The following is a 13,364-nucleotide window of genomic DNA, read 5'->3' as shown; positions in this document are numbered from 1 at the left end:
GATGCCCCATCCCTGCAGGCATTCAAGGCCAGGCTGGATGTGGCTCTGGGCAGCCTGGGCTGCTGGTTGGTGACCCTGCACACAGCAGGGGGTTGGAACGGGATGAGAATTGTGCTCCTTTTCAACCCAGGCCACTCTATCTTTCTATGATTTGGGGGGTAAGGAGTGGCTCTGAAGGATGCTGAATTTACGGAGAGGGATACATGCCTATTAATATCTGTGTGTGCTGAGAGATGTGCCTTGATCTTTGCTGACAAGCTAGGGAAGCGAGCATCATGGCAGCAGGAGGAATGGATGGAAGCAGGAGGAGGCTGCCATGGTCAAACTGGGGCAAAAGGGCTCATTGTGGCAATGACAACACGAGGTGTTCAATGGTGCCGAACAATGAAGATTTGGAGGTTTGGGTACAGTGTGAGGAATCCATGGCATGGCCATCTGCCAGGACCCAACCATTTGGGTTCATTCAGGGCATGTTGTGGGCTGGTGAAGCACAGAACTGGTATTTCCATTTGCACATGGACGTTAAGTAATCCAAGATAAAGATTTAGGAGCTGAGGAGGAGGAAAGGCAAGGATGGAGTCATGGAAATGGTGCGCTTGAAAGTGTAATATGGATCTGTGTATTAATGCAATATGTAAACGTGTGGATGTGTCTTCTTGGGGTTGGGCTGTTGTCCTCAGTCATCAAGACAGAGAAGTTCCCCACAGCTGTTCTCACAAGTATCTTCTTCTTCTCCATTTTTCAAGCTATTGGAGATATAATTGATTATATTTTGGGGGTTGGACTCGATGATCTCTAGAGGTCCCTTCCAACCCCTACAATTCTGTGATTCTGTGATACACTGAACTCATCCTGGATCTCTTGTAGTCCATGACATAACAAAGCACCTCTGATATTATTTTGTAATTACGGAACCCTTTGATTTACTTTAGAGGACGTATGTAAGTAGTCTCTGAAATGTGAACGTATAACACATGGTCTTGCACACCATAATTTTCATTCTAATATGTTTCTGACATTAAATAGAGCCAGTGTGCACCCAAAGGCTGTTCGTGTGCCTGGTGAGGGTGTGCCGTGCTGTTTCATGGCTCCATAATTTAGGTTAATTGGAACAAAAATCTCCTTTTGCACCAGATATTCTGCAATAAAGCTTTGGTTCCGATTTCGGGTCATTAAAAGCATCTTTAATTGTGACTGATGGAGCCCTTCGGAAATCTATTTTAGATTAAAACTCTTAAGGTATTACGCGTTAGTCTATTTTTGATGGGGAGAAAATCTCCTGCATAAAGAGATGATTGTCTTCCTGCTTTTTTCATTGTGCTTTGGCAGGAGGTCGCTCGGGGGAAGCGTTAAAACTCACTCAACCAGAGCTGTGACAGTGACAAACTGGCCGTGGGTCATTGCTTCTCCTTGACATTTGCAAGTCAGCCAGTGGAGGGGCTTCATGGATCTTTACGAGCATCCTTGCCTTGGAGCCACGTTACAGGGGGGACTTTGCATTTCACAGCTAGGGTGTGAAGGACGATTTGCACACAGGTTTTGGCAGCCAAAGCCAGGCAGTCCCTCCTGCTGTATCCAGACAGAAGTGCTGGAGTTGCCCTGAAGATGCCAAGAGCGCTGGGTTGGCCATTGGTGGGAAGTAGTTTAGCAAGGCCAGAAATACATAAATCCACACAAAGGTGTGCATCAAACTGGCAGATAGATGGCTCTTTACACCTCATTGTTTCCCTTGCTCCATTTCAAGGCTGCAGACAACAAGGGGAATTACACCATCAACAAGTTGGGGGGATGCAGACAGTGATGGATTCTGTGTGAATGGTCTCAGGAGGGAGGAACGTGTCTTTTTGAAAGACAGTCTCAATCTTTATTTTCAATGCTCTTTATTCTCATATGGAGGATTTCTGGCTATGGTTGTTACTATAGGTGTGGACCCCCTGCCCCTGTGTGATGGGTCCATCGTGGTTTACCAAGGAAATGTCCACATCTGATTCTAGAATTGATTCTAGAAGGGACTTTGCTCTGAATTTCTTCGCTGTTGATCATTTTAGTTTTGAAAACCATTCTCAGAGTCCCCGGCATCCTTTGTGTTCACTGAATTCCCAGGACTTGATGGGCAGTTTCACCATTTCCTTAACTTTAAACTTGGGAGTAGAGAAAAATACAATTTCAAGTTTGAGAATTCTCATTTTTACACCTAAAAGACCATACTTTTTTTTGGCCGTCCCGTGGATGAGCTCATGTAGGCACTGATAACGTTTCTCTTAGATGTTTTCCAGTACAGGAACAGTGCTGGGAATCTCCAGATGGATTCTCAATGCCCATTTTGAATCCTTAAGGCTCCTGCTAACATCCACTGTGTTTTGGATCTCAGAGCTTTGCTCAGTGTTTTAATGTCTCCTTTGATCTGGGGACGAAAGCTTGGATTGGACTCATTGCTGCTATGAGGAGTCAGGGGCAGCGTATTTTTGCTCCGCGTAGAAAATGAAGCTATTATCCAGTTTTCCCAACCATTGCTCGCTGCAAGGAGATATTATTGCAGGGAGATGATGACTCAGTGTGAATTAATTGCAACACATTGATTTTGCACTTGTAAATCTACAGAAGTTCATTAGCATTGAACCAGGCTGCACGAGCAATGGCTGCCCAGGATCCTGCCATCGTTTGACCAAGCTGTAGCCTGCAGAACCCGAAAGGAAGGGGTCACTAAGCACATCACCATAGGACCCCATGAAAGCCAGAAGAAACACAGTGCCTTCCTGCAGTATGTGAACCTATAAAGACAGCTGAGAAAGGAAGGGTCACCTTGTATTTTATGCCATGTTTTCTTTGCAGATAGCTCTGAAAACAGCCGTATTAAAACCAAAGTGTGTGCTGTGAATTCTCCCTCCTGCCAGCGTAGAATCCTCAAGGTTGGAATAGACCACAAAGGTCATCTTAGATACGCTAAAGACAAAGCAGAGGTTGAAGGGGCAGCCTCTGGGTTACAGGGACAGTGAGGAGCCTTGGGAAAAAGGACCTTATGGAAGAGTGGGGAAGTAAGGTCCCTTCCAGGGAGACCTCATTGTGGGCATCCAGTACTGGAAGGGAGCAAATAAACAGGAGGGGGAACGGCTGTTTGTGAGGGTGGGCAGTGATAGGACAAGGGGGAATGGTTTTAAGGTGAGACAGGGGAGGTTTAGGTTGGATCTTAGAGGAAGTTTTTCCCCCAGAGGGTGGTGAAACTGGAACATGTTGCCCAAGGAGGCTGTGGATGCCCCATCCCTGCAGGCATTCAAGGCCAGGCTGATTTCAGCCCATCAAACAAGCACTGGGCTGATCCCTGAGCCTTTAGAACCTCTGTTTGGTGGCTTCTCCCAGCCCAACTCGTGCCCTGCATCGTGTAGGTGTGCTGTGATGGAGGGGATGCTTCTGGGCATCTCTACCATTGCCATCCATCCAACGCTCCCACAGTTCCCCATTGATCTGCATGAGATGTTGCATCTGAGTGACACCACGCCAGGTTTGGGATTTTCCAAACAAGCCTGACTGCCTCAACGTGTCGGAAACAAACAGAAACGGAGCTACCACAAATCTGTCTCATTGCAAACAAGAGAACGCACCTCAACCGTAAAATGTAATCTACTTAATTAGCTGTAATTGGTTTTCCAAGTCGGGCCATCACAGAAATCATTGTTTCATGGCAAGGCAGTGGAAATGGCACTTTGCTAACACGTCCCTGGGCTGTTCCACCCGTGCTGTGGGTTCTGATGGAGGTCTCCTGGTGGGGGATGAAATCTGTACAGTTCTGTTGTTGCAGGACCTCGTTTTCTCAACACTGCAATGGAGCTTTGCCAGTTCCAATGTTGTGGATTCTGTTCTCCCCTCCAGCACGATTTCAGTCTCGTCTCCTGGCCCCAATACATGCAAGAGACCCATTTATGCCTTTTAACACCCAAAAACTGGTTTTGCTGATGTTCCGCGTGCACTCCATCTGCTGCTGTGTTTGTGGAGAGCTGACCTATATGAGAGCACTGTGCTGAGTTGGGCCACATCCAAATATCCAAAATACCATATGGGTATTTTAATTACCATTTAAAAACGGAATATCTACATGAAGGTCACGGCAAACCCTAAACTGTTTTCCCTAATATCCAACCTGACACTTGTGATTTCCTTCCAGCTTGTGATATTCTATGGTTCTGTGATCCTATAAACCTGAAGAACCAGCCTATTTTGGTAATCATCTGTTTCCATAACGTTATAATTGCCTATTAGAAGAATTAATTGCAATAGCAAGTCCGCTGTCCCCAGAGACCGTGGGTAAATGTGTAAATCCAATGAAATCAGGAGGGTGATGCCAGTGCCAGAAGAGTAGAGAGAGGAAGCACAACACTGCTCGTGCATTAGGAGAGACTTAAATGCAACTCAATGACTGGGCATTTCTTGTCGCCTTCATCCTTGCATCATGATGCCCAAAGCCAGCTGGGCAGCCTGCAGTACTGCTCTGAAGGCAGAATCATGGAATCACAGAGTCATTAAGGATGGAAAAGACCTCTCAGATCCAACCCCAACCCATCCCCTCCATGTCCACTAAACCAGTCCCAGCTGAGCTGAGATTACTTGAGTAAGAAAAGCTCCAAGTATTGTGTGGCCACATTGGTGGCTTTCTGCCCACCCCTCTTGTCAAAGTAGGTTCCTTGTAAGATTTGGGTGAAGGTTGGTGCTTCTCTTTCTGGCCACTACGTTGGGCTCTGCCAAAGGACCAGGTTCCATGGGGTCATGGAATCACAGAATGGTTTGAGTTGGAAGGGACCCTTAAAGGCCATCTGGTCCCACTCTTTGCAATGAACAGGGACGTCCTCCTTGCCACCCCATCCAGAGCTGCCATAGAAACTCTCCTGCTGGAACAGAAGGGGACTGGGAGCTTCTGCCACTCCTGCCCTGCCTGGGACTGCAGCAAGAATTCATTACTGAGCATCACTTGAGCTTCTGCAGTGTTGCATAAACAACCAGGGCAGCTTCTTCCTCCTGATGTGCCCATCCTGAGATCTGGGCTTGCTGCAGCTTTTTTTTCCTTCCAGCATCACCTGGCTGCACTGCTTATGTCAGCAAAGCAGGGAACCTCAGGAGATGGCAGGATGGAACCTGCAGACTGGTATCATGGGATGGGGACGGCTCCAGCAGTGTGGCATGAACAGAGGTGGGATGCCATGAGCAGACAGACACACACTCAGACAAAGAAATACGTACTCAGCATTCAGCACGGAAGTAATGATTCCATTAAAGATGCATGAATCGAGCTTGCTTGGCATGAACCACATCACGTCTGTAAGCAAGCAAGAGCAAAAGGGATTTTCTGCTGGTGGAGGGAGCAGATGTGGCTCTGAATACTCACGGGAAGCAAAGTTTTTCAGAGGGAAAAGAAGACACGAAGACATGGTAGAAGAGAATTCCACCAACAGACAATAATAGGTAACAATACATGATAAATTGTGAACAATAATTAATAAGTAGATGTAACAGATTCAGTATCTAGTGCAGGAACTTCCCAGGCTGCAGATATCTGGAGGCTTCAGGAGCACTGGAGGGAATCACAAACATTCCATCTTTCTTAATCTCCTCCCCAGGCATCTTAGATGTAGTTTGGACCACTGTAAGAGGCAGGATAGGGACAAGGCAGCCCTTTGGTCTGGTCCAGTACAAGCGCTCGTATGTGCTGTATCCCAGTCTTGATAGTCAGGCTGGGTGGGCTCTGAGCATTGATGGAGTTTTGGGGGTCTCTGTTCATTACAAGGAATGGGACAGGTGGCCTTTAAGGGTCCCTTCCAACTCAAACCATTCTGTGCTCCCATGCTATTTGCCTTCTACATGCTGGAAATCTAGAGGATGGAGTAAATAGCAGCAAGGAGCATTAATACTGCCTGACCTAAGCAGTTCTCAAACCCTTCTTTCCCATAGAGACTTGTCTAAACACAGGAGGGGATATGACACATGTCTCGTGCCCAGAAGTTATATTGATCGACAGTCTGTCAAGTTCTGTCGCTGTGCTTCATTTATAGAATGTGTCTTCAAACTGTCTTACTAATATTTTCAGACAGTTGCTGTTGGTTTTCAAGATGAGTTTTGTTCATACGGAAGATTCCTGAACCCAGTTGGCTGCTGTGAGCCCTGGGAGGATTCTGGCTGTTGCTTTGTCTTTTCTTAGCATCATAGAAGCATTCAGAATGGAAAAGAGCTCTGAGATCATCAAGTCCAGCCATCAACCAGCATAGGTGGGCACGGGTGGGAAGCCAGCTGAGATGGATGTGAAATGGGACTGGAAGTGGGAATTACTTTGTTTGACTCAATAGCCTGAAGATAAACTGGATCTTATGAAATCACCGATGCTGAGCAAACTGCTCCGGGTGGCCCTTGGGATGCAGAGGGACCCGTGTGCCCCAGCAGCACAGCTACACAACACCAAAGCACGAGGGTAGCCCTTGAGCAGCTGTCATCATCAATTACCATGTTTAAATGCAGCGTTTCATGAAAGTCTTCCAATTTTCATAGGATCAGATGGCATCATCAACAGCCTTCTGCGGTAACGAGGGTGAGATGTGGCTCTCCAGCCCTTTGATAATGTATCCCATACCCAATTTCAACTCGAGCACACAGTCTGAGTGCTGGTCTATACTGATATCCAGCAGAAGTGCTGTGGGTGCCTTTACAGTCCCCATGAAGATTAGGGTTAGGGTTAGGGTTAGGGTTAGGGTTAGGGTTAGGGATAGGGATAGGAAATGTCTTTGCATTGGTAACGAGTGAGAAATAAGTGGCTGCCTATACATATATATATATATATATAGGGACCCATTGGCTGGAAAAGGAACAAAATGTGAAAGGTCTGCAGGAAAATGTGGACATCATCAGTTGCTAGAGCTAACCTTTCTTAAAACACTTGTCTGATGAACGCATAGAGTTCATTACTTGACTGCTCTGCTCTTGGGCTGATGAGGCTTGAAGCAGTAATAAAGGGGTGGCACTTGTTCATGGGAGTGAATGTATTTATTATCCTCGGAGACTTGAGAAGTGCTGGGTTCTCAACCATCCATTAACTTGCTCTTCAGAACAGTCCCACCCTTGCTTTCATCTTTCCCTCTATTTTTACATCCATTTATCGTGAGTGGGCTGGAGTAGCTCCATGGTGGGGCGGTGAGTGATGGGATGGGAACAGGGGATGAGCTGCACGATGAATGTGGGATGATCCATGCCATGTGAACCCAGCCTGGGCTCAATGCTGTGCTGTGGGACACGTGCACGTTGTGATGCTCACCCAACATTCAGCTTCAGAACCATTCTGTGTTGAAGGAAAAGGTTGTACTGTCCTTCTGAGCATGCCATGCCATGGAAGCAGGAGTCACTCAGATTCTTGTAATTTAAAATGTTAAGCATAAAACAGGATGGAAATCAGCCTAGTTGGGCTCCTGCTCCTTCCCCCTGAGGTGCGGATGCATCTGGGGTTATGTTTGATTTGGAAGGACTGTAAACTATGGACTGTGAGTTTAGAGTTGTAGGAGGGGATTAAGGACAATGGATGCACCTTTCAAAATACAAGAAGCCAAATTGAGCCTCGGGGTAAATGACACAGAAGGGATGAGGCACGTCTTGATATTTCAGTGTTGAATTTGGCCTTCTTTTTGAATTTGAGTTCTTGCTGATGGATGATAATGGCTTGAAACACCATGACAGTCAGATACGGCCATTGGATCGTTTCTGTAGTGGATGAGTGGGCATAAAGCTGTTTAAGAGCATCCAAAGAAGAGCTGCAGGGATGGGGAAGGGTCTGAAGGGTGAAATGTGTCAGGAGTGGCTCAGATCTTTTGGTTTGCTTGGCCCAGAGCAGAGACTGAGGGGAGGCTCATGATGGACTGCAGCGCTCCATGGCCCTAGAGATCCTTGTTGCCCTACAGCGCTTATAGCCCTACAGCTTCTTATGGCTCGCTAGCCCTACAGCCCCTCATAGGCCTACAGTGCTCATAGTCCTATAGCTCTCATGGCCCTACAGCCCCTCAGGGCCTGCATCCACCCTTTGGCAGCCCCGAGCTGCCAGAGTTAAGGAGCATTTGAACAGTCTCATCAGACATAGGGTTTGGGGGCATCCTTTCAGGGAAGTTCATATAATGGCAGAATAAATATTGTTTAGATCTCTGCTGCTCATCATTGCCAAAATGCCATAGCACTTTGTCTCTAGAGACGTGATTCCCAGTGCAGAATTAATTCACAGATGCCCTTATCAGATACTTTCTCTCAATCATCACATAATTAGCTGAATCCTTTCTGCTGTCACTGCTACAAGCAATCAGCACTGAGGAGCGTTGCTGCAGAACTCGGAGCTGCATCAGGAAGCCAACATAGAGTTTGCTGTCTTATTCCTTGATTGTGTGGTCATTTAATCCCTTGGTCATTCATTGGCTCTTGTGACAGTGCTGCAAGTGTCTGAACAACAGCGTGGGGCCCCAATGATGGTGCTTCGGTGGGTTGAAGTGTGGTTTTATGCAGTCCTGCACTTAGATAAGGGACTTCATCATCTGTCCCTGTAAGGATTATGGAATGATAGAATGGCCTGGGTTGCAAAGGTCCACTATGATCATGTAGTTCCAACCCCCTGCTGTGTGCAGGGTCACCAACCAGCAGCCCAGGCTGCCCAGAGCCACATCCAGCCTGGCCTTGAATGCCTGCAGGGATGGGGCATCCACAGCCTCCCGGCAATGCAGTGCCATGAGCCATGTATCACTTCTTGAGGACTTCTAGGAGTCCTCAAGAGCAGGAGGGGAATATTTTGTCTTGCAAATGAATTTGGGCTGCTTATAGCGATTGAAGCCATAATCAGATAACAGCCAACGGAATCCATTCTTGGGAAATTAAATGGCACATTGTGCAAATCAGCATTCTAAGCAACAATTAATTCAGCTGGTCATCAGTGGAAGGCTGGAACAGGGACCTGGCTGTCTGCTTTCCCAAGCTGAAGAGAAGCAAACTGCATTTCCATCCTTTTTTTCCCAGAGATTCAGGCAGATGTAAGACCTGCTGAGACCCGGCACGAGCTGGGTTTAGTGCTGCACTGGCTGCTCTGTTACTCAGGTGCTCCTGGCAGCTCAGCTTTTGATCTGAAGCTGCAAACAGAGCTGTACGCTGCGTGATGCTGCGGTGGATGAGCTGCAAAGATGCTGCTCAAAACCAGCCAGATCCATTTCAGAAGGATTTTGGTATGAAACAACCAGGCCAATTCAGCATCTCTTAAGTATTCTCAGCGTTTTGTCTTCTCCAGTTTTCAGTGCCTTCGGTGCCTCCTTATATTGTGTGAGCTTCTTGATTTTTATCCTGTAACTTGTATGACCTCATCAAGGGTAGATGGAGCCACCAGGGTTGGACAAGAGGGACCCAGGGGTCCCTTCCAGCCTCAGCCATTCTGTGATGTAAAGTAGTGTGATTTCAGGGATAAACCACATCCAGTCAGGGATAAACCATCCCAAAGGCAGTCAGGAGGGAAAGATTTGTCTTAAAGGCTGGCGGAAGGTGGTGGAGTCGCCATCCCAGGAGGTGTTGGCTGTGTCACATTGGGTGACATGGTCTGGAGAGCTCACAGCCATGGGGTGATGGTTGGACTGGATGGTCTCATTGGTCTTTGCAACCTTAATGATTCAATGACTGGTGAAAATGATGGTGAAAAACCCCATCCGGACATTTCTTACACACCGTGCTGATGTGGCCCATGCTGGGAAGACAACCCAACTGCACGTTGGCAGTAAAATATATAGCTGGAAATATAAGCAGACTGCTTTACTATGAGTGCTCCGAGTGCAGTCATGAAGGATCCTGGACCAAATAAAGCTATTGCTTAAAATCATGTGAAGGTTCTGTGGGCCACACTTTCTTAATTCATCTCCTGAATTCATTTCTTAGTGCATCTCCTAAAGGTGGATGCACGTTAAACATTGGGAGTGGGTAACTGGGGATTGCAGCCTTAAAGGTGAATCAGAAGCATCATTGCCCCAAAGAGGACAGGGCAGAGCTGGCATTAATCCTTTAAAACATTCAGAAACGCATGAAAAATTAAAGGCTGCTTTAAAATACACGCCTGGTGCTGCCCTGAGCTCTGCACAGTTATTGCATCTTAATTTCCAAACCAGTTTGGTTTGTGCTGCTCAGATCTGCAGGGCTGCATCCTCCTTGGGGACAGCGCTGGATGAGCGCTGGGTTTCTTACTGCTATTGATTGTGGAGATGGTATTAAGTTAAAATAAAGCAAGAAAACAACTCCTGATGTTGTCTTTGAGGGATCCAATAAATGTCTTTCAATATGTCCTCATCTGATTTTCTTTGCTTCTACATTGTTATTGCAGCGAGGCCCTGAGCTCCAGCAGAGCCGAGGTCCCGTTGCAGATAGAAACCAAAGGATGTTTTCCATCCTTGACATTTTCCTATCTCCAGCCTCAGCGCCCCGTGGAGATGCTCAGAACTCAACACAAGGGATGAGATTTTTCCTACTTGCCATTGTTTTCGTAGATTGAAGGTGAAGAGAAAAGGCCAGCAGGGGGCAGGGACTTGGGTTGGCCATGGGGCAGATGGAGCAGCTACAGCTTTGGCTTTCTGGGGAGGTCGGTTTGTGATCATTTGGGGGCTGGATGGAGAGGAACCAACAAACATCAGTCATTTACAGCTCAAAAAAACAGACAAAAAGCAGCTCGTGTGTTTTTATACCGAGCAATTTTTGAGCCAAACCCAATGAGCCACACAGTTGCGCTACTTTCTTATCTCTGAGTACATCCAGAAAGAGGAGCACTTCTCACTTGTTTCCCTGCCCCTCTCCCACCCCTTTGGAAGAGGAAGGTGCAACAGAAGATCCCACAGGAGGTGAGGCACAGTCCTACTGAGCAGAAGCAAAACCCAGAAGACAGAACAAAGTGGAGTGAATACACAGTGTCTCCATCTGCCTGAAATAACCGTGCAGGCTTTGAGTAGTTGAGTGTCTGGAAAAGATGACTCAAAACCACATCTTTCCTGAGCAGGGCCCTAAAGGAAGGTGGTCTGATTTATTTTAGGCTTGTTTTTCATGTATAAACCTCATGTTGAAAGCATGGGTTCGTGGGTTTCTATTGGGTTTCAGGACTTGTTTGGGGGATCAACCACCGAGTAGGGAGTAGAGAGTTGATGCCCCTGGAGGCTGTTGCCCATCATCCAGGTACCATCCGCAGCACATTTATCAACCCTCATGGTGCTGATGTAAGTTCTTTGTCATTAAGGCTCTGCTTGGATCTGCAGATAATGTCCTGAGGAGCTTTTTGATTGCAGAAGGACAATATATTCCCAAATACACCGACAACGCAGCTTTATGTAGTCTCAGAAAAGAGAAATGTTACACCGCTGCTTATCCAGCATTAACCACAGCAATTTTTAATTAACCTGATTTAGAAGCCAAATATATCACTGATGAAAATGAGAGGGTAGAACATGCCGTCATTTATTCCAGTACAGTGGTCACGATTGTTGGATTAGGATTTATTCAAATGAACTTCACTGCATTGCTGCAGCAGTCGGCTGCGCGCCGGGGGGAGGAGAGGCTGCTCTGTGTTCATCTTGCTGCTCAGAAGAAGGGAGGAAAGACCCATTCTGGCTCTTATTTAATAAAGTAAAAGAGATGAGGTGTGAACTGATTGCTCATTCCTTCTTTCCCATCTTTGCTGGCCACCAGCAGGCAGCAGCAGCTGAGCTTGGTGAGGAAGGATGCCGGAGGTTCTTTTTGTCTGCTGATAGACTGGCAATGCTGGGGGGTGAAGGCCAGGGAACAGCAGAGATAACTGAGAGGCACAGCAAAGGGAGTACGATAAAATAGAAGGGAGAGGAGAGTGGGAAAGGGAAGAGTAGAAAAGAGTAAAGTAGAGCAGAGTGGAGTAGAATGGAGTGAGTGGAGTGGAACAGAGAAGAGCATAGTAGAATGGAGAAGGTTTGAGTAGAGGGGAGTAGAATAGAGAAGAGAGGAGTAAGAGCAGAATGGAGAAGATTTGGGCAGAGAAGAGTGGAGTGGAGTAGAATGGAGTGGAGTGGGGTGGAGTGGAGTGGAATAGAGAAGAGTGGAGAAGGTTTGAGTAGAGTAGAGTGGAGTGGAGTGGAGAATAGTGGAGTGGAGTAGAATAAAGAAGAGCAGAGTGGAGTAGAGAAGAGCGAAGTGTAATGGCAAGAAGTTGAGTAGAATAGAATGGATTGGAGTGGAATAGAGAAGAGCAGAGTAGAATGGAGAAGGTTTGAGTAGAGGGGAGTAGAATAGAGAAGAGAGGAGTAAGAGAAGAATGGAGAAGATTTGGGCAGAGAAGAGTGGAGTAGAGTAGAATGGAGTGGAGTGGAGTGGAGTGGAGTGGAGTGGAGTGGAGTGGAATAGAGAAGAGTGGAGTAGGTTTGAGTAGAGTAGAGTGGAGTGGAGTGGAGAATAGTGGAGTGGAGTAGAATAAAGAAGAGCAGAGTGGAGTAGAGAAGAGTGAAGTGTAATGGCAAGAAGTTGAGTAGAATAGAATGGATTGGAGTGGAATGGAGTGGAATGGAATGGAATGGAATGGAATGGAATGGAATGGAATGGAATGGAATGGAATGGAATGGAAAGCCAAGTGCTGTAGGAGGGAGTGCAGGTAAAAGTGTCCCATTTGGTCTGTTTGAGGGATTTATACAGAAGCAGGTGAAAATGGACAGAGCTGTTCTGGGTGCCACCATTCTGTGATTCCAGCTCACCAAGCCTTCACGTAGCCGAGATGATTTCCTCTCTGAGCTCCCTCTGACCAATCCAACTGGAGATGATGGAAATCGAAGATGCTCTGTAACCTTCTCTAAAGTGCCCATTAAAACCTCACGTGTTACACGGTGTCTTCAAACGGTCTGAGCTGCCTCGTGTTCCTTCCAGGTGGCTTGGCAAGTAATGGGGTCCCTCCTCAGGATGGCAGCTGTGCAGTGATGGGTGAATACAAGGGCTGGCATGTTTTTGTCCTTTAGCAAGAAGCTGTGGTTGGTGGAAGCACTGAGTGGAAGCATTGGGAATTATTCACTTAATGGCCTTCAGGGTTATCTAACTGCCTAACTTAGTGTTTGGTAAGTGACACATGAAGCTACTGCAGCCAAGGAAAACCTTTAGAATACAGCTGTGCCTCTGGTTTCTCTCAGCTGAATGCTGCATTCAGTGCATGTAATTCCTTGGTAGCTTTCTTCAGAGCACGTTGAATGTGCCCATATCCTAAATTCTGGTCATTGTCCTCATTTTCAAGGGGAATAAAGGTTAAATATTGATGATGTCACATGTAAATCTGTGGAGCACAATTCCTCATCCTTCCTTGCCCTGGCCAGTTGAGAATATTGATCTCCCACCTA

The 13,364-nt window shown here is 46.8% G+C and overlaps 1 protein-coding gene across 3 annotated transcripts in view; it reads left to right on the top strand.

Moving 5' to 3' along the window:
- Positions 1 to 13,364, top strand: part of FAM168A (family with sequence similarity 168 member A) — an 88,765-nt gene that overhangs the window by 53,698 nt on the left and 21,703 nt on the right. The gene's annotated exons all lie outside the window — the stretch shown is intronic.

Source organism: Coturnix japonica, chromosome 1 (genome assembly GCF_001577835.2).
Source record: "Coturnix japonica isolate 7356 chromosome 1, Coturnix japonica 2.1, whole genome shotgun sequence".
NCBI lineage: Eukaryota > Metazoa > Chordata > Aves > Galliformes > Phasianidae > Coturnix > Coturnix japonica.
The sequence above is the reverse complement of the archived record's forward strand: the minus strand, read 5'-3'. Positions and strand labels throughout refer to the sequence as shown.